Source organism: Pelodiscus sinensis, chromosome 5, assembly GCF_049634645.1.
Source record: "Pelodiscus sinensis isolate JC-2024 chromosome 5, ASM4963464v1, whole genome shotgun sequence".
NCBI lineage: Eukaryota > Metazoa > Chordata > Testudines > Trionychidae > Pelodiscus > Pelodiscus sinensis.
In genome coordinates this window covers 58,950,001-58,971,847 of record NC_134715.1, presented here as the reverse complement: position 1 = coordinate 58,971,847, position 21,847 = coordinate 58,950,001, and the positions used below count along the sequence as shown (strand labels likewise).

The 21,847-nt window shown below is 39.8% G+C and overlaps 1 protein-coding gene and 1 long non-coding RNA gene across 5 annotated transcripts in view; one reads left to right on the top strand and one right to left on the bottom strand.

The window, feature by feature from the left end:
* Positions 1–639: 639 nt before the first annotated feature.
* LOC142829438 (uncharacterized) lies at positions 640–17,940 on the top strand. Its single transcript, XR_012903848.1, has 3 exons — positions 640–894; positions 10,899–10,970; positions 15,171–17,940. It is a non-coding gene; the product is annotated as an uncharacterized LOC142829438 (long non-coding RNA).
* A 2,414-nt stretch (positions 17,941–20,354) lies between these two features.
* GRIA2 (glutamate ionotropic receptor AMPA type subunit 2) overlaps positions 20,355–21,847 on the bottom strand; it is a 140,699-nt gene continuing 139,206 nt past the window's right edge. For 2 of the 4 annotated variants that reach the window (XM_006121857.4, XM_006121856.4), the window contains exon 16: positions 20,357–21,847. This exon is cut by the window's right edge and continues 1,792 nt beyond it. The gene's annotated coding sequence lies outside the window, so the exon portion shown is untranslated. The other 2 variants (XM_075930123.1, XM_006121853.4) reach the window with 2 other exon arrangements.

The window sequence follows — 21,847 nt, the reverse complement described above, 5'->3', positions numbered from 1 at the left end:
CCTGAGCTTCTCCTTTTTTTCCCATGTCCTGGGTAGTACTGGTTGGATATTTGGGACAGAGGGGGGTTATATTTTCATAGATGCTTCCTAAGGCTCCATCAGAGCCAGTCAAACTTTTGTTCTGCTGTCCCTAGGTTTAACACAGCTAGGAAGGGAAATGGGCAATGAAGTGTCCCAAGCATTCTTCTACTTCAGGGTTTCTCAACCTATGGGTCAGGTCCCAAATATGGGTTGCCATTACATTTCAAAAGGGTCGCCAAGTGTCTTCCCAGGTGGCTCTTAAGGAGCCATTCACACATTTGAAAAGGTAAAACAAAATACAGGACTATGTAGCACTTTAAAGACTAACAAGATGGTTTATTAGGTGTTTGTTTCAGCTAGACCAGACTAACATGGCTACATTTCTATCATTTGAAAAGGTAGGCTCCACAGCTGGCTTAGTCTTAAGGAGCCTTTCACCTGAAGTGGTACTCAACTTAAGTGGTTTAACAACCTTCTAGCAGTTAAACCAATCAATTGAATTGAATACCATTTCAGTGATTTAGCGCAGATTAGGGAATATCCCTGGAGGTGACTAGGTAACCCAGAGAAAAAGCAGTGCTCAGGTCAGGTAGGAGGGGTTGGGAGACCAGGTTTCCGGGTATCTGGTTGAGAGGTTTCCAGCCACCCCGGTGGGGGTTCCTGCAGCTGGCAATAGAAAACCAGGACTCTGCTGTGACTGCCTTGCAGCTGTGGGGGGTCCCGGGTCCTCCCACTGCTCCAGCCGGGTTTCTCATGACTGGCAAAATTAACTCCACCATGAGGCACTGGGTAAATCAGGGCTACTCAACACCTGGCTGATGCCCAGCAGAGAGTGGTCTTGTGTGCAGCCACCCTGGGGCTGCCTCCGTGCCGGTGAGCTCTGCGTGCTGGAACTGGGTGGGGAGGCAGCTCAGGCCTGGTGGCAGAGCCTGGGGAAGGGGCTGGGACTGTGCTCCGTGTGTGGGCTGGGGGTAAGCACTGGACTGTGCTGGAGGAGGGTACTATGGTAGGTGCTGGGACCAGGGCCAGACGGAGGCATGGGTGAGCTGAGCAGCTGCCCAGGGTGCCAACAGATGGCTGCCATTAGGAGCCGCATGCCCAGCTCCCGCAGCACCGGCCAGCAGCGCCAGTCCCCCGTGGCTGCGGGGCACTGCACGGCCTGGCGTACATGCCAGCAGCGCTGGCCAGGCCGGGCTGGGCAGCGCATGCACTGTGTGCGCTTGGGGTGGGCCCCGGGCTGCGTGCCACTGGCCATGGCTGGCATGTGCATGTGCCATGCTCCCCAGAGGGCGGGCCTGCACATGTGTCCTGCGCCTGGGGGTGGCACTGCGTGCCCAAGCCCAGGGAACCAAAAGGGCTCGGGCAGGCCCTGGCTGGGACTGTGCTGGGGTAGGCTTTGGGACTGTGTTTGGAGCTTGGGGGGGGGGTTGGCACTGTGTTTGGGAGCCCGCGGGACTAGGACTGTTCTGAGGAGGGTCTGGGACTGTGTTCGGCCTGTGCTGTGGGTATCATTGTGGCCCCCAGGGTTTCTAAAGTTGAGTAGTAATATACGCCGTCTCAGACTTACTGCGTCACACAATCATAATGCATGCAAGTGCTTTTGTTAGTAAAGCAGTAATCTGGTGTTTGCTTGATGCATTCTTATTGGGTGCATGTGTTTTTTGTTATTAATACAGCAGGGGATTATAAATTTCATTTTGCCCTTTATTTGAAAAAATGACTTCAGCAAAAAGAAAGTATGTTGACAAATACATCAAGTATGGATTTACTTTGATAATGACAGCAAGAGTGGAAAGGCCTCAATGCGTCATATGCATGCAAGTTCTTTCCAATGAATCACTGAAACCAAATAAATTGCAACATCACTTAAATATTAAACACACACAAATTAAGAGCAGAGATGTGGATTTTTTTTAAAAAATCAGAAGGTGTCAAGAATTGCTGAGTTGATGGTGGGTCTTATCACCAACAAAAGTTAGCTGCCATAGAAGCCTCATACGTTGTAGCGTTGAAAATTGTGAAAGCTAAGAAAGTGCATACCATAGCCAAGGATCTAGTTTTTGGTCCAATAATACAATTAAGCATAGAATTACCGACATGTCTAATGACATCAAATCTCAAGTCAATTAAATTAAAAATTCTCCCAGAAGATTATTCAGTATGAAGCTTGATGAGACAACTGATGCGTGTAATCTTGCACAACTGATGGTGTATGTTCTGTATATTAAAAATGAATATGTAAAAGAAGAATTTTTGTTTTGCAAACCATTGGAAACTACAATCACTGCACAAGATGTGTTCAATATCTTGAATATTTTCTTTGAAGAACATTCCATAGAATGGAAAAACTTGTGCGGCATTTGCACAGATGGGGCTCCTACTATGTTTGGTTGCAAGTCTGGATTCCAAATCTGGGTTAAAAATGTTTCTCCAAAAGTAATTGGAACTCACTGTTTCATCCATTGGCAAATACTAGCAACTAAAACTTTACCTATTTCTTTGAACCAGGTACTTAAAGACGTTATTAAAGCTGTAAATGTTGTTAAGTCCAGCACACTCAGAACTCGCATATTTAAAAACCTTTGTTTGGAACTAGGTTCTTTGCAGGGGCAGGCCTAGACTAGCTGCCAGCAACTGGCGCCCTAGGCGAACCATGCAATTGGTGTCTCCCCTCCCCCCGCCACCAACCCCAAGGACAGATACAGGCTGAGATTTTTGGTAAACTAGGAAACATTTTGCCCCTATTTTCCATTTAATGTTTAAGCATATTTATTTAAACAGGCATAATTATTCGGTTTATCCATCCAACCAATGTTTCTTAGATCAGATTAAAATATAGACACGAAATTTTCAGAATAGATTTGTACACGACAGCTAGATGATATTTCAGTATGTTTTCAAATAAAAATGCATTACAAATGTTAATTATAATTTTTATTATTACAAATCCAAAATAGTCCTGCTTTAACTGCCATTACCACCACATCGCTGGGGAGAGGGGGGCTGGAGATAGAGTTCTGTTGCTGGGGACAGGGGGGCTGGGGAGAGGAAACAGGGTGCCAGTGGGGGGAGAGAGTCCCCTGAACCTGCCTCCTCCCCCCCTAGGGAAGCGTGCCTGCTCCGGGGCCAACCCTACCCCTCCCGCGGCATGGGAAACCCCTGCGCACCACCTCCCCTGGGACCAATCCCCCCTCCCGCAGCGCAGGGAACCCCCTCGCGTGTCTCTCCCGGGGCCGACCCCCTTCCCGCGACACAGGGGAAGCCGGCACATGCCTCCCCTGGGGCCAAACCACCTCCCCTGTGGCGTGGGGAACCCTCGTGCACCACTTCTCCCGTGGCCAACTCTCCCCCCCCCCCCCCGCAGCACGGGGAAATCCCCACGTGCTGCCTCCCCTGGGGCCAACTCCCAGCGCTCCTCCTCCTCCCAACTCACCCCTCCTGCAGCTCAGGGAAGCTGCCGCGCTCCTCCTCCGGGGCCGATTTCAGGCGTTACAGGAAGGGGAAGTGGTGGGGAATTTGGTGCCCCGTTTAACTTGGTGCCCTAGGCGGCTGCCGAGTTTGCCTATAGGCACGGGCCGCCCCTGGTTCTTTGAATGAAGTATTATTGTTTCATACTGAAGTAAGGTGACTGTTGAAAGGCAAAGTTACAAAATGAACTTAAAACATTTTATAGGTCACAGAGTTTGTATAAAATAACATATCTAGAGGACATTTTTGGCCTACTAAATGATTTAAATGTCACTTCAAGGACCAAATTCTACAATTATTGGAGACAATAAAATTTTTCAGAATGAAACTCCAATTAAGGATTTAGACAATTGATATTAAAAATGTTTCCAACCCTCGCAACCTTTCTTGAAGAACGTACTAATTACCTTAATATTAACGCGGATTTGTGATTGTCGATATAGGAGAATTTGAGACATTTAAGTATGAGCTACTCCAATATTTTCCAGATACAGATGAAAGCTGTTTGCTCTTGCAACAAATCCTTTCATTGTGGATGTTTGTGATGTACCTTAAGACACCTAGGAACAATTTGTCGATAGGATCAACAGCAATGATATAAAAGCAGAGTTCTCAACCATGCCAAATAATCAATTCTGGATCAGATGCAGAGTGGACTACACACTTTTGTCAGAAGTTGTTTTGAGAATTTTATTTCCATTTCCAAAGATTTTCTTGTGTGAATCAGGCTTCTCACATTTTCTTACAATTAAAAACAAATATTGAAATAAATTAAACGTGGAAGATGATCTTCAATGCGCACTCACCACAACAATTCCAAGGATACAACAGTTAGCAAAGGAAATGAAAGCTCAGCCATCCCATTTATTTAAGTTCAGGTGAAACTGTTTGGTAAAATACTAAATTTTACTTGGTTTTTTTTTCTGAATAATGTGTATTATGTTTCTAATATTTTTGTAACACTTGTGAGACTCCCAGGCCCAGAGTGTGCCCCCTAGGCCCTGACTCCCAGCCCCTGAGTGTGACTCTCAGGCCCCTGAATGTGCCCCCCACACTCCTGACTGTAAGATCTCCAGCCTCTGAGTGTGGGGTTTAAGCTGGGGGGGGGGGGGCAGTTTAGGGATGAGTGTCTTCTCCCCACCACAACTCAAATAAATGTAGTGTTGTTATTATTATTATTGTATTTCAGTTTTTCTATGAAATAACTACTATGAATATATATACAGGAGGGGGTACCATTTTATATTCTTGCCTCAGGTGCAAAATTAGCTAGTTATGGCACTGTTTCCCCCCCCCCCCCCCCGTTTTTGAATTGTCTTGGGTCACCAAGTCTTCCTGAATTGTCAAAATGGGTCCCCATCTGGAAAACCTTGGGAACCGCTGTGCTACATCCCCTGCAGTGCAGCAGGCAGTCCCTAGTGGAGCTGCTGAACATCTATTCAAAAGGCTACTGGCTTACCTTACAAAGCTCCTACAGTGTCCTCTACTGCCTCACCATGGGGATGTGAATGGTTCAGACTGAGATTGAAACTCATAAGGTGTGACAGTTGGTGCATTTTAAATACATATTCAAATATGTGTTTTCTTTTGAGCCCATTTGTTCTGAAAGGCACTCAGCATTCCCTCTAAGTTGCAGGGTAGTACAGCTTCACAGGTGATTAATCAGCCCCACCCAATCAGTCAGCTCCATGCACAGATCCTCTGACTGGGTGGGGCTGATTAATCACCTGTAAAGCTGGTCACCACTAGTTTATATGGACATCTTTCAGTCTGTGTTTGCTTGTGAACTATTTGCCATGACTACTGCGACACATATGCATATTCTTAATTTGCTTTTTATGATGATATAACATGATGGCTTACTATTTCAACTGATATAAAACTGTTGAGTTGATTGCAATACTTCCTGAAAACTAGCTGAATGTACAGGAAGGGAAATATTGTCTTAATATGTATTCTCTGACTATTTCTTTAGATATTTGAATCAAGTTTACCACCAACCCAAATTAATGAAAAACAGAATACACAATTCTGAAAACTCTACTATTATCAGAGAAATATTACACTTCAATGTTACAATTTTGACTCATAGTATAATTACTGTACATTATGTATGTACACTGGGTTGAAAATTTCTCAACATTATATTACAACATCCACAAATATTAAAGATAACTTGCAAAAACGACGAAGTCCTGTGGCACCTTGTAGACTAACAGATTTATTGGAGCATAAGCTTTCATGGGCAGAAACCCACTTCGTCAAATGCATTTCTGACGAAGTGGGTCTTTGCCCACAAAAGCTCATATGCTCCAATAAATCTGTTAGTCTATAAGGTGCCACGGGACTTCTCATCGTTTTTTCAGATTAACATGGCTATCCCTCTGATAAAGATAACTTGGAATCTTGATCTCATGGGGCATCTTCCTCTCTCAATGTGCATGTAGTTAACTAATATTTTAATGCTGACAAGAAAGTTACACATTTACCTCCTGTTGAGAGTACATTCTATGAGCTGTTATATCACTAACTAGCTAGCAGGATATAAATGGCATTCATTATTACGTTATTTCTAACATTTCATTTATAACAGGTAGAATAAAATGTTGGGTGAGTTGGTTTATGCTTTTCCATTATCTATAATATATATTCTACTATATTTAAAAGACTTTTCTGAGTAGCAGTTAAGTGAAAGCTTCATTATCTGGACCTAAAGTCTAGGCAATTTCCTGAAACATCATCATCAATGTTCACACAGTTATAATTACTACTAAATCAATATTATGTATTCAAACTAATTATAGTACATGAATTAGAGCTCTAATAAACAGACATGCACTTGGCTAATTAGCAGATTTTAGTTGTCTTATATTAAAACTGACAAAGATTCCTAACCCTGGCTAGTCTGACACAAAAACAGAGCACTAGAAACAGACTTGCAGCTTGTGAGATAATGTGCATATCTACTAAATTGGTGTAAATACAAACCATTTAGAATGAGTATAAATACATGTTAAAGATAACTTGAACTGTCCCTTCTCTAAACAGTATCCAGATTTTTAAAAGATACATTTTGTATTACAGGAATTTTTACAGACTAATTTGGATTAGGATTTTCAATAAGGGTAGAATAAAAATCTGTTGTTCTCACCAAAATAAGATATTCATTTGTTTCTGTTTCATATCCCCTTTTGATAATTAGATGTGGCCCTGGATTTTTTTTATTGTAACTCCCTTTTCCAGCAGTGTTACTGTTATAAATGGAGATCATTAAAACATGTCAATTCAAGGGAGGTAAAGAGGTGGTAAATATTAACACTACAAGAAAAAGTCAGCATGGTGGCCTCATATTTTCTGTAGCCAGTGAAATCATGTGCTCATGAATAAGAAGCCACCAAAGGATCAAAGTTAGGGAGAATAAACGGTTGCCTTGAGGTTGCAGATTTCCCCCCAAATCATTAAACTTACATCCCTACAGTAAGCAGAGCGAAAAGTCATCCCTCCCATGGCTATCCTAAGATCTGTGGAGAAAGGCCGTGGATTTCATGGTCTTTGCAGCAGTCTTGGATATTTGCAAAAAGCTCAGAGTCTCTATTTCCTTTGCCTTTCATACCCTTGACACACAATTCCCGCAGGATGCATGCCAATACAGATGCCATGACTGCACCTATTCCAAAACCTCACTCTTTGACAAAGTTTGACAGTGTGGAATAATATAATGTATAATGCGGCCTCCAAAAAAATCACAGAACCAAACTCAAGAATGTTCAAATGGGACTTAATATGCCATTTTTTAATGGCAAAGATAATTGAAATCATTAAAACAGATTACCTGGGGGTTTGGCAAATATGTTATTACTTGGAGGCTTTTAGTTAAGACCTGATGACTTTCTAAAAGATAAATTGAATTATTGGGTTCAATACAGGGCAGGGCTCAAGGGGTGGAATTCCATGGCCTCAATTATTCTAATAAAATTAAATTATTATAGTGGTCCCTTCTTTCCTTCCCTATGAGTTGTGACAGGCCATCCATCTTCATACCACATCATATCCTCAGACCATTGCCAAATAAATCTTGTATTTCAGTGTATTTTTGTGTGTCACTCTTGAAACTGTGTTTAGAATTTATTATTCCCAGGCATGTTGCAATTATTTTTATATTTTCCCAGTCAAGCCATGGGCTTCTCATAATCATTTGTTTAGCTGGACAAGTTGAATACATTTTTTAGGTCAGAGGCTGCCCTTTTGCTCGCTCATATTCGTATCTGATTTATATTCCTCCACGAAAATATATTGAACTGATTTTCATTTCCCAAAAATCAGAGGTCAAAAGAATTTTCTGGCCTATTCCTATTCTGTTCAGACCTTGTTATAAAGCACGGGCTCAATCTCAGCTAAATAAACCACATGCATTAGGTATAATTTTGCCTATGATTCAGTGCAATTTTATGTTGTTCATTCAAAATGACCTCAGGACAGAATGAATAAGGATGCTAAAATAACTCCTCAGCCCACTAGAGAAAAGCTGTAGTTTATATAACTCTGTTCATGCATTTAGGGGCTCCATGAAAAGTTTGTATATCCTGTCTATAAATTAGTGCTGTGGGATTTCAGTTTATGCTGCATTATTCACTCATCTTTTTAAAAGCACAACTTTACATTTGTTTTTAAGACTAATACACAATATGAATTCTATCTGTTTAGCATAGGTAATAGCTCAGCCATGGTCCTAAAAGGCAAAAAGACATTCTCACAGACAAGAAATATATGTATAGATTGTTGTTTAAAATCTATTCAATACATTCCTAGAAAAGCGTGGAACACTTTTTAAAAGAGAAATCCTGATTCTGCTTATACTTGCAATGTTGTATACTACAACAAATTGGTAATAATAGCCTCCAGGCCCCCTTGGAAGGGGCCTTCAAAAATCACGACCTCTTTTGCAACAGCATAATGAGATATACAAGTTTCTCTTTGCCAGCTTGGCAGGTCACAGTCGGTCTAAGAGCAATACACTGGTAGTCAGAAATGAGAAGCTTAGGAAAACAGAGAAAATACAGCATAAAATTCAAACACAAACCAGATAAAGCAGGTCAGAGATCTCTGATACGTCATTTCTCTGAAAGTGCTGAACCTCATGCTTTAGCATAGAAAGCACGTGAAAGAGTACCGCTTGAGCATATGTCCTTTCCTGGACACACTGAATACTTTGGAGGTTTTTTTACATTGTGACTGCATACCCACAGTATTTCACCTTCATATCAGTATAAATGAAGTGGAACTTGTATATCATTTTAAACCACTAAATGGTGACCATTTATGTCAGTGAGTTTGGTCAAGTAAACACCATCTTTTTCTTTTCCTTTCTCTTGTATATGTCCCTTCTCATATTTTTATTGTGACTCTCCTGATATGAACTTTGAAGGCCGCTACAAAGGACTATCCTATTGTTGGATTCATGTTGAAATCCGCCATATCTGTCAGCACAGCTACAGTTGTCTCTCTGAGCAGGCTACCTTAAACATCTAGGGCCAATCGTCCTGGTATGAAAACATTCTGATGACAGACTCACAGATCTCTGAGGAAATGTTACTTAACAGAGGGAGTCTAGACAAGGAAGCTAATGGATGGCTTATAAGACACATTGAACGTCTGAAACATACTTACATAAACAATTCATAATACAGGAGACCCTCGCAATTCACAGAATCGCTATTCACAGTTCGGCATATTCATGGGTCTCCTGTCCTGGCGGAATGGGGGGAACAGAGAGGGAGAGGCAGCAGTGAGGCTAGAAGCAGTGAAGAACTCACCATGGCTGCAGCACCCTGCGGTTGCCTGGAGCCATGGAGAAGTCACCACAGTTGCCAGTCCCTGTGACTGTCGGGAGCTACGGTGAGTTCCCTATAATTGCTGGGAGCTGTGGTGAGTTCCCTGTGGCTCTCAGACTCCAGGGTGAAACTTCCAGTATTCACACATTTCACCATTCACAGTGGATGTGGAAATGCATCCACTGTGAATTATGACAGTTTCCTGTAACAGCTATGCAGATACCACTTATCTGCCTGCTCTGCTTCTACTCACTATGCCTGGGTTCTCTTTCTTCCATCTCTTAAAGTGAGATGGTGGAAAGTAGTTTTTCCAGAATCAGGGAATGGGTGGGTAACCTCTTCAATCTCTTCCCACGAAGCATAGAGTGAAGCATAGGCTGATGGACAAGGGAGAGCCCCAGTGTTCAAATGTCTTCAAAATGTTCCCTGTCCTGATCACAAATATCGCCAGATTCTAAATAAAGGGCTCGTCCTGATCCACCCTGCCTGCCCTGTTTATACTAGCTGTTTTACTCATGTGTTAGATCTTGTCTAAAAGACTGTAAGCTTTTGGGGGCAGAGTTTGTTCTGTATTATACTAGAGCATTCAAGACCTGAACAGGTAATAACAATAATCATCCATCCCTACTTTGCAGCCTTGTTTTTTTTTTATTACAGCTGATATATACTTTTCACTATTCAAATGTGCGCATCCTTTAAGGCCGTGGTCACCAACCAGTAGATTGCAATCTACCGATAGATCTCAGGGGCTCCAAGAGTAGCTCTTAAGCCCTCTCTGAACTGCGCACCTGCGCAGTACATTTACATTAGATTTCCTCATGTAATGTAGGCAGGGCTTCAAGGAAGGGGTGGGGCAGTAGATCTTCACCTGTTCTGAGACTTAAGTGATCTTGGGTGTAAAACGGTTGGAGACCACTGCTTTAAAGGAACTTCAGTCAAAAGTGTCAGCCCTTTCAGGATTGCTCTAAAATTGTATGCCAGAAATAATTAGCTTCAACATTTGCAGCCCTATCTTAGATTACTTTTAATCCTTAGAAATAGAGATAGATAAACTTGGAAGACAACAGTATGAAGTCTTATCAACTTAGTGAAATAGAAAGTTTATTTGGGTTCACAAAAATAAAAAAGTTCAAGTTAATAAACTTTTTTCTTCTCATTTCAAATCATGTTCTCCCAAAGTTGAGTGTGTGAGTGCATGTATACATACATATACAAACAAATGGTTTGTGAAAAAGTAGCATCAATGCAGAGATAAGACAACAAAAGCTTCCTTAATCTGCTGGTAGTTTTCCTTAGAAGAGACTCATAATTAAACCAGTTATTCAGGTCCCAAGATTTTTCATGAAGCTACACCAACAGCAAGATTTAGTTTAGTGTTTACTGTATTTCACTAAATACTTTGTTTCCTGGAGACTCCAAGAAAGTGCTGAAGTCACAGGCCTAACTATGATGCAATGCACTTGAAATAGACTCTTTGAAATGGCTGATCAAGCACACACACGCACTAAATATTCTAAAAATGAATGTAAAAGGTCTTTTTTTAACCTGGAGAGATCTAATTCTGTGTTTCCTCTACAGTCAATCAGGACGTAATATCTCAAGCAGAGCTGAACGCACCCTGTGTTGCCAAGGAAACTCAGATCTTGACAGGTGGGTGTGTAACATCTTCACATATATGATCTCAAATATATCTATTTTTAATTTATAAGGCTGAAAATATGATTCTGATGTGGATTTAAAATCTTCATTAGGATGGAAATGATCTATCCCCTCAAGATTGAGAATGGGAGAATAAGGGGCAAACGAAGCTATGTATAGATATTTAACAGACAAAAGGGACATTGATAGAGCAAGCTGCAGACAGTTGCAATTTTAGGTTCCCAGTTGCATCTCTCTCCTAAATTTAAAGAGCAAGCTCCCAAAAAGGCATGCTGGCAAAAGAGATTCAATCAGAGGAAATTCTACACTGAGACAAGTCACTAGTGTTTTGAGGGAAATGATTGTTTCTATGTTGTGTATTGTCAGGATAAATAGTTTTAATTATTTTAAATAATTAACATCACTGGATGGAAACAGTGATTATACATTGCTATTTTCTTGCCATGTACTCTCTTGTTAAACATCTTAATAAAGAACAATTATTGAACAAAATAAAAAATGTAAAATAACAAAAGAGGAATACAATATGTTCACAACAATGCACATAACCCACAATATTTCCTTCTAATGATTTTCATCCTGGTATTCCCTCCATGTGTTTATTGTCATCTCTTACCTCTATTCTACACTAGCGAATAAGTTCAAATTAAGATGCAAATTCCGCTACGTTAATTGCATTAAGTTGAAGTATCTTAACTCAAATTTTGGCACTGTCCACACTGTGGGTACTCAAAGGGAGCAAACTCTCTGTTGGACTTCCCTTACTCTTCGTAGAAGCAAGACTACCAGCATCAATGGGAGCGCCCTCTCAGTTCGAATTAGCATGTCTTCATTAGACCCGCTAGTTCAAACCTGAGAAGATTGACTGTGGCCAATTCAATCTTATCTGTAGTGTAGACATGGCCTTCTTGTGATATATCTAGCATAGATGCTGAAGCCATCAGCTAAGGGATTTATAAAATGCCTGTAAAACACAGTGGCTATGTCTAGACTGGCATGATTTTCCGCAAATGCTTTTAACGGAAAATTTTTCCGTTAAAAGCATTTGCGGAAAAGAGAATCTAGGTTGGCATGGATGCTTTTCTGCAAAAGCACTTTTTGCGGAAAAGCATCCGTGCCATCTAGACGTGCTTTTGCGCAAAAAAGCCCCGATCGCCATTTTCGCAATCGGGGCTTTTTTGCGCAAAACAAATCTGAGCTGTCTACACTGGCCCTTTTGTGCAAAAGCTTTGCACAAAAGGACTTTTGCCCAAATGGGAGCAGCATAGTATTTCCGCAAGAAGCACTGATTTCAGACAGTAGGAAGTCAGTGTTCTTGCGGAAATTCAAGTGGCCAGTGTAGACAGCTGGCAAGTTTTTCCGCAAAAGCATCTTGCCAGTCTAGACACAGCCGAAGCATTCCCTAAGGTGATATGGAATTTAAACATTATATCTGAACGACATCCTTATTTATTTTTAATTAATGGTTAACAGGGTACATTTGTTACAAATCAGCTTTACAAGCATGAGGGGAGATATAGGAAAACCATGAGAAATGTGAATTGTGTCAGCTTTAGGGATTTAAGAGGAATTCAAAAGGTAAATTGCAAATCAAATCAATGTACATCTGATAGCAGCTTCACACAAAGTTTCAGGGGTACATATGTAGAGTTTCCATGGTCCAATTCTCTTTCAGTTCTTAATAAGGAAAAAACAAAGTGTGTGAAATGTTGCAAACACAAAAAACAATAACATGAACAATAATGAACAATTAAAATAACAATACAGAAAAACAAGCTAGATTTTAGACCTTCAACTGATAAGTATATATTTGTCATTATTAATCAACATTCTGGAGAGCATTCTGGAATTATACCAGTTAAAAAGGAGAAAAGGAACACTGCCTGAAACACTACTCGCTGTGATGGAGACAGAATTCCCCATGATTCAACAACATTTCTGTGTACTGTTTGTATGCCAAGGGGACTGTGACAGGGTGCCTGCCCTGCACTGGCCCCTTAAGACCAGGACTCAGGCCCGGTGCAGGGCTGGGAACAGAGAGGCCAGCTGAAGCTGTTAGGCTAGTGAGAGCCCAGCTGGTAGCTATATAGAGAAGCACAGTTTGCTTAGAAGGGGAAGGCCAGTGAGGGGCTGCCTGCAGAGGAAGCAGGAGCTCCCAGGAGGGAGACCAGCTGGGGATAGCCAGCAAGGGCTAGGAGAAGGCCAGCTAAGACTCCCCCTGGCTAGGGGCTGGAGGCAAGGCCCAAGGTTCAGAGGCGGATTGCAAGGCATCCTAGGTAAGCAGGGCAGTAGAGATAACCCCATGCCAATGATGAGCAACCCACACAGACTGTAACTTGCCCTGAGAGGGGCTAGATGAGGACAGTCAGGGGCACTGCGGCACAGTGGGGGAGTGCACCCTGACAGGGACCAATAATCTACATGCACTTCAAGCCTAAAAGTTATATACATACATACATATGTATTATGCTTATCTTTTTAAGATGTGTGTTCAAGAACTTGGAGTAACAATAAACCAATACAATGTCAAGCACAATAAACTGATGAACATATATGACTACAATGCTGTATGCTCAAGGCTAATATGCGATCTGTTACTAACTGAAAAGCTGGACTGTCAAATGAGTTTGCTTGGAGAACCCACATTAGAAGCACATTCGGAATGTGATTTTCACATCCGAACATTTTATATCAACCATAGAAATAACAGTTGAGATTGCTAAATTCAGTGAGTGAAAAAATATTTTCTTCTATTTTTGAAGTTTGAATATTTTGTGAATTTGACAGCACATTTTTATGAACATTTATTTCCCCCCCACAGTCAGGCAAGGCCCTGATTGTGTGAATGAATACACACGTGCAGCCAATGGTCCCTATGTGGAACTCTAGTGCAGGGATTCATTCATGCATAGCCAAAGGCAGGATCAGAGCCCTAATCAGTTTCTCCCTTGCTGAAAGGGTGCTTATAAGAATCAACAAGGGCACAGAAATAATCGTCACTTTTTAAAAACATTTTTCAAAGAAATCTCCAGACAGACTATTATAAAGATCTTCTGTCAGACACTGACTTTTAAAAAATTAATAAATGATTCAGCAGTGTCTTTTTAATACTACCTATGGATATAGAATTGTGTAAAACAATTGAAGAATCATATTGAAACATAGCCAACAAGCTTAACATAGACAGAAAACATTAATTACATAAAGTAAAACAAGCAAGATAACTTCATTTCCAGTCAATAAATAAATGCATAGAGAGAGAGAAAGAAATATATGCAAAGGGAACTATACAAATACAATTATTATTACAATGCAAATAAAGGATCCAGTAAAACCTGTGAATTTGAGCTGACTGGAAAATGTCCCATCACCTCGGCCCACACACATGCCCAGATACAAACAATTTAAGTGAAAAAAAATTGTAAAAGTTCCCAAACCAAAAAATTTCAAATCAGAAATGTTGTCATGGTGCCAAAAGTCCTCGTTCTTCTCTATGGCCTGGGGTCCCTTGCCAGACTACTGCACCCATGATGAACTAGTGTCATCAAACTGAGACACTGTGATACATCATGCGAGTCTGGCTGGCTGGAGAACCTTACCCATAGAGAATAGGGACACGAGTCTGCCAAACTACGAGTGCCAAGGCATTTTGATGGCATTTCCAAACACATATGTCTGTTTTCAGTTAAACACTAGACATTTTCTTAAAAAAAATTAAAAACCAAAATTTCCAGGAGAAAAATTGACAAGGAGAGATGGTGTATAACAGCTACCAAGGCATTCCCACCTCCAGATATGTAATTGTTTTGGTTCAGGAAGCCCTCAAGCATGAGTCACAATCAAATGTATTGAAGGAAACCTACACTTACCTTCTGCACTGGTGCCCTATGCCTCACTCATAAAAGTTCTACAAAACAGTCTGCAATAGCTAACTCCTAAATTAGTTAGTCTCCTAAGTGTTAAATAACACAGCATCTATTCAGTAAGTCTTCTAATACATTTCTATAATTCAAAATAAGTCCACTTGTAATGTGCATCCTAAAAATCTGTTGGTTCTTTTCATTGTTTCTAATAGCAAGAATGGACGGTTCAGTGTTACTCTATAAAGCTATGTCTACATTGAAGAGCTATTTCAGGAAACATCCTAAACCATTAACCAATTCATGGAATGGCTGTGCTTTTTCCTGACAGGCTAAAATCTCAAGTGATAGATGAACTAGAAGTTTAGAACAGGTTGGACATCTCTTATTGGGCACCCTTGAGACCTGACTAGTCCCAAACCAGGAAATTTGCTGGACTAGAGAAAGTTCCCTGCTACCGCCCTCAGCCACCGACTTTGCCAACCTGTGGGGAGAGGAGGGACTACCTTCAGCTCCTGCCAGGCTGTCTTCTGGGATGCTGGTCCTGCTGCTGCTGCCCCAGATGGATTGCCTGCCAGGCTCTAATAGCCCACACTGCTGCGGACTGGCTCTGGCCCTGGTCGGGCTGCTGGGGGCTACCAAGTGCTCAGGCTCCAGTCCCAGCCCTGCAACAGACTTCAAGCTCTGGCTTCACTTCCGTGGGCTGTCCAGGGCTCCAGCCCCACCATCTTGTGTGTTTCTGGGGCTGCCCCTGACCTGATCTCACTGCCGAGAACACAGGCTCCTGCCCCATGTCAGCCCACAGGCTCTGGCCCCACTTCTGTGGGCTGCCTGGGGCTCTGGCCTCAACTCCATGATGCCACAGGCTGTCAATGGCTCATACCTACACTGCAAGGGTCTGCCCAGACCTGGTCACAGTGCTGCAGGCTTCCGGGAGCTGCTAGAGGCTGTTGCTAGATCCAGCCCCACTGCTGCAGGCTGCCGGGGGCTGTCGACAACCCCAGCTGCTACCCTATCCCACTGCTTCAGCCAAGTCCCTCCTGGATTGCCCTCTTGCCACTAGGCTACAAGAATTCTCTGATCAAGAAACGTCCATGGTCCTGCTGGTGCACAGATGTTGTGTTTTGGGAGGTACAGCTAGTAAGAATCTGCTAAGGGTTTAGGGAGAAAGTAGATAACTTTCCAATTTCTGATGTGAGGATCCATAATAATGGCCTGGAACCGATCTAATTTGGGGTCTCTATTTTATTTAACAATATTACAAAAAATAATTAATCACACAGCTTCAAGTCTTTTAAAAGATGAATAAAGGGCAAAACTGAATCACAAATATTTTTGAGACAAACAAGTATACTCATTAAGTACAGCCACTATGATGAATACAAAATTTTGAGTAAAATCATTCTCATTGAAGCCAGATGAGAATTCTTCCACTGACTTCAGAGAGACCAGGATTTTTCCCACTACTACTGAAAAGATCATCACCTGCTTTATCCTCTAAGTTTTGGAAGGGAACTGAACAAATCTAAAATCACAAAACATTAATCTGTGATTAGCAATGATTTGGAAGTGATGTTACTGTCAAAAGTACACTGTGGGGAATTTGTCTATTGCTTTATAGCTTATATCAGAATAGTAGTGTATGTTCCTTTACAAAGTGTAAGACAGTAAAGTAACAGGCCCAGATCCTTACAATTTTTATTTCAACAGTCAATTAATGGACAAAGAGATCTTTGTCTCACTGCTGTCCACATAGGTCAGTTGAAGTCTTAGCCTGTGCCATTCTATCCCAGCACAAGGTGCAGAATAGTTCTTACCACAGCTTAAAGCAAGTGTATGTCATGTCTTTGCCAGTTTCACCTTCCCCCCCAGATATTCTATAGGACCTTGTCATGTGAATTGTATTGATGAACCTTCTAACTAGTTACAATAAACAGGCAGGTTATTGGATCTATTGCTGGATGAAATAGTAAGATTTTCTTTGTGAAAAGCAAGGTGCCATCTTGAATCCATCTTTTCAGCTGTTAATATAATCAGTCATTGCCCTACTTGAATTGTCCCTTTTGAAATGGATTATTGATCTTATTATTTAATAAACAGGGTTAAATTGTGAGCTATTTCAGTTAATGGAAGTTTTGTCACTGAGTTCAATGGGAACAGGATTTTACCACAGAGCCTCACATTCTCTTGACATTTCCTAAAGTTTTTATTAAATGGCTTCCAAATTCTTCATTTTCGTATACCATATTTTAGCGGGGCAAAAATTCTGCTGATTAATTGGTGAAGAGGTTAAATAAGATGAGTTAATAGAATGATAAATACCCAAAGTATGTTTAGGTGATGACTAAAAAAAAAAAATCTAGATTTATCTATTCCAAAAAGACTTATCTTCTAATACATGTCAACAAAATTAGTTGGCTGTGTGTTTTCACACCAACTCAAATATCAATACCAAAACATGCATAAAATTTCAAGTACAATTCAAAGGTATTTTATATTGTTTAGCAATTGTGAAAATGTGAGAAGAGTGTAGTGTTTTGGAAACAGAAATTTGCTAAACTTTTTTCCTCTGCCATTTGAAGCCCAAAATATATGCTGATACCTGTGAATTACATTGAAACAAGCAAAGAAATCACTTGACTATTGAAATGTATTTTATTCATAAAGAAAATTGTTAAGACTTCTGGGTCCAAAATTTGACCTATTTTTATACATCTTTTTGTCACTTAGCTATCATGATGATTAGTACAGTACAAAACTTGGAAGTTGGATGGAAAACTCTGGGATGCCTAGCCTCCAAATCTATTTTAAACTCTATTTTCTGCTTTCTTCAGTGAAGTTAATGGCCAGAAGGTCCCTCATGAGTAACACTACATAAGAAACTAAAATATTTATGTACAATGGATACAAAATTAAACTATGGAAACAATTAAAAAAAATTTTGGGTGAACTTACTATCAACATAAAAAGCAGAAACATTATTTCAAAAGTGCCTGGGCAATGTGCTCTTACTAGAGAAAATAACTGAATTCTGAGTATATTCTCTGCAGTGCAGAAAAGTCCACCTGCCCAGTAAACTTCCTGGGAGTGCTCTCTCAACCCACTACATCAACTTCCACCCCACCTGCTCATTGATTGTTCACCTGCAGTCAAATCTGCACACTCTACAACATTAAAGCACCTCCCTGACTTTATTTCTTTCTGATCAATATCAGATTAAGTTTAGTTAGTGATCGAATTCTACCCCAGATATGCTTGGGAAGTTCCCATATTAATCAGTGGGAATTGTAAAGGAATAGTGAGTGAACAAATAGGTAACCTGTACAAATGATTTGTAGTTATTAATAGGTCTGAGAAGAGCCTTTTACTGGTAGGTCAGAGGAATTAAATGAGGCGTAATTGTGTGAAGCTAAATATGGACACCATTCCATTAAGTATAAATAAAAATATATATATTTGGTTGACAGTGAAGTAAATTAAGCATTGAGAGAACTCATATTATTAATTAGAGCTGTTCAATGCAGGTTAGATAAAGTCCTAAGGAGATTGTTCTAGAAGGTATTACTTGAATTAATCATGGCCTACATGATATAAGAAAGCTTTCCCAAATCTATCATCTTTCATTCTCCACTTTTGTGCCACAACCAGATGCTATGAGGCAAATGATTACCAGATTCATATGTGGCACTGTTTCTCTCTTTCTAATTTCAGCAGTATGCAAACTAATTATACAATTTAAACACACACCCAGATAGAAAATATATAGTACAAATAACTGCGAGGAATGATGAGAGGAGTGCAAGAGGGAGATAAGGACTGTACACGGTGGTGTGGAAAATAGTATGAAGTACAAGTGAAGTGTGAAAAGGCCCCATTACTCACAAGTGTTGAGCAAGACCACCACTCTCAGTGAGTCTTAATGAAAACTCCATACTGCATTGTACCATTATGTATTATATTTCTGCAACATATTTACAAAAATCCTATTTTAAAGAATTTTTTTAAAAATTCTTTGTTATGTTTAATACCTCTACATCTATAAGACCAAATGCAAGCTTCACACGATGATCTATTTATTAACAACCAATTGAACTGCTAAGACTTTGGAGGAGGAATACAGCTGTCATGAATTCATTGCAGAAACCTCTAACAATGACGGAAATCAGCTTTGTGGTGTGTAATATGCCAGCAGCTTTAAGGTCTGATTCACTGTGCCCTTCCAAGGGTAGACTCAAGAGAGGAATGTTTGTTTTCCTGTGTTACAATGTCCTTATTTCTAGCTCTTGTGAGTCCCAAGATATTAACTGTAGGTATAAGTATTGTTGTCCTCTGTACTGAGTGAAGGGTAACTCTGCATTTATCTGAGGGTACATCTAGACTACAAGCCTCTAGAGAGCGTCTAGACTGCAACCTCTTCTTTCAAAAAAGTGAGCTGCTTTTTTGAAAGAGAGCACCCAGGCAGTCTGGAAGCTCTGTTTCGAAAAAGCCCTGTTTGCATTCAAGAACGCCTTTTTCTGAAAGAACACTTTCGAAAAAAGGAGTTATTCCTCATGAAATGAGGATTACCACCATCGAAAGAAAAGCCGCATTCTTTCAATTTAATTTCGAAAGAACGCGGCTGTAGTCTAGACACAGGGGAAGTTTTTTTGAAAAAACCCTGCAGTCTAGACACAGCCTGAGAGAGAAACAGTTTTTTGACCAGTGGTATTTACAAATGGGGCTCTTTGAAGCAGCCCAGTAATTTAGACCGAGAGGAGTGGTCTGAGAAGAAATGAACGCATGAGCAGAGTTTTAGAAACAGTGAAAGTATCATAATCAAAACAATTCATCACATGGATATCATTACTACATAGGAATTTGAAGTATGTTATGTATATTTTATAATACACACTATATGTAATATTCAATGCTTTATATATAATGGTGATTCCAATGAGACTACACAGGTGCTCAGAATAAAGCACATGATTAAACATTTTGCAAAACTGCAGCCAAAGTGCTCACTCCAGTTTCAAACTTTATGTTAAAAGGGCCTGACTTCTCTCTCCCTCAGAAAATTTAGGCTCTATTGCCTGGATTAAAGAGAGAGAGAGAGAGAGAGAGAGAGAGAGACAGAGAGAGAGAACATAAAATACTACTGTTGTAGTATAAAATAAAACTTGGTAATCAATAGACATAAACATGTCCAGAGAATGCTCCCTCATGATCCCATGGTGGTGGATGGTCACAACATGCTAGTGCTGTGTTGAAGTGGTAATTTGTATCAAAAGACAGAGACAAACATACAAATGCCTGTATTATATTATTTTTCTGTATCATTGTTGCCATGGGAATTTTATGCGTAATCCTCATAGGATGGGAAGAAGAAGGTCCACCGGAGAAACTCTGCTACAATGTGCTCCATACTACGATCTATACCTTGTAACTTTTATCTGACAAATTTCTTCAACCTTGACTTTATAATTCTTCATTGCTATTACTCACTTGTTTTTACAACTCTAACTGATTTATAATAACAGGACCATTAAAATGTACTTTAAATACTTGCCAAGTCTCATTTCCTCTGCTGATGATATATCAATCATCTGTTGAAATAAAAATTGCTGATCCAGGAAATAATTGACATTTTTAGGTACAATCAGACACAAATAAATATTTGATTGCACCGACTTATATCACTACCTTACAGGCATCATCAAGAGGGCTATATAAAGAAAGTAGAACTATATTATTGACAAAAAAGGTAAATAATGTTGTCCAGAGGTAAGGCAAACCACAGTAAATTTACCCTTATATGAAATAATTTCTTTCATGCTTGGAATGTTTGCATCCTCCTTGCAGAAACTCTTCAAGGACTTCACTTCGATAGCGACAGATAGATTTGTTCTGTGCTGAAGTTTATTAAAATACTTTTTAGGAGTAGAAATTAGATTTCAATAATACTAAACAAACAAACTAAGGATCTTTTGCCTTTTTTAAGAACACGTTTTATGTATGATTGAAGTTTATACAACACTCCAGAAAAGCCATCGTGTGTTAGATTTAAAAATAAAATCAGAAACATTTTCTCCCATATAGGTACACTTGAAAAACTGGGAATGTTAATGTTTTCAGAAGTCTTAGAAAGTGTATGTCCAGCTTTGTACCAATACCCATTTAACAAAGCAGAAGTAAGATACTGTACTGTAAACAAAAACCTACAGTAAAGGACATTTTGAAATTTACACGAGAATAGTTCATAAACATTTTGGTTGTTCCATAATTTTTCATACAAAATGAATAAAAAATCCCTTTGACAGCTGTCATCATTCTTGACTACTTTTTCACTTAAAAGCACACAGACATACTTATATAGCAATATACTGATGTACCGTAACATGAATATTAAACTACGATTACTGCTTTTTAACCGAGATGTGTATTATCCAATCAACATTATCTGTAATTGAAATACTCATACATTATGTATTTCAATCATGTTGTAAGTATAAAAACATGAAAATATAACTTTACAATATTTCAATTATATACATTATTTCAGGCTTGACAAAGGAAGATTTAACACTACAGTTTTTAGAAGAGTTGGCCCAGAGATACAATAAATAGTTTTCCATTGTGTACAGTATTATAATGTTACTTTTAAAAATGTTTTTCAGTACCATTTGAATATTCCTAGATTTCAGTTTGGTCATTCTAGCATTGAATAATAAAACTCTGACTGCATCCCCAGATTCCTGATGAAGAGCAATGCACAGAACACTCAGCATATGCAGCTGAGAAATGGTTAAACTTCATGATATACAGCTTACTAGCAGAGGGCTTGATATTGCAAGCACTCTCTATTTATAACTATGGCTGACAGAAATAGAAGTACCGTATACATGTGCTTTTAGAATCAGGCCCATGGTTTGTACCAAAAGAAGAGATTTAAAAGTTTCTCATGAAGATACAATGCACTATTTACTTGAATTTTAAACAAAATGTATTGAAATCTAAGGAAATAATTCC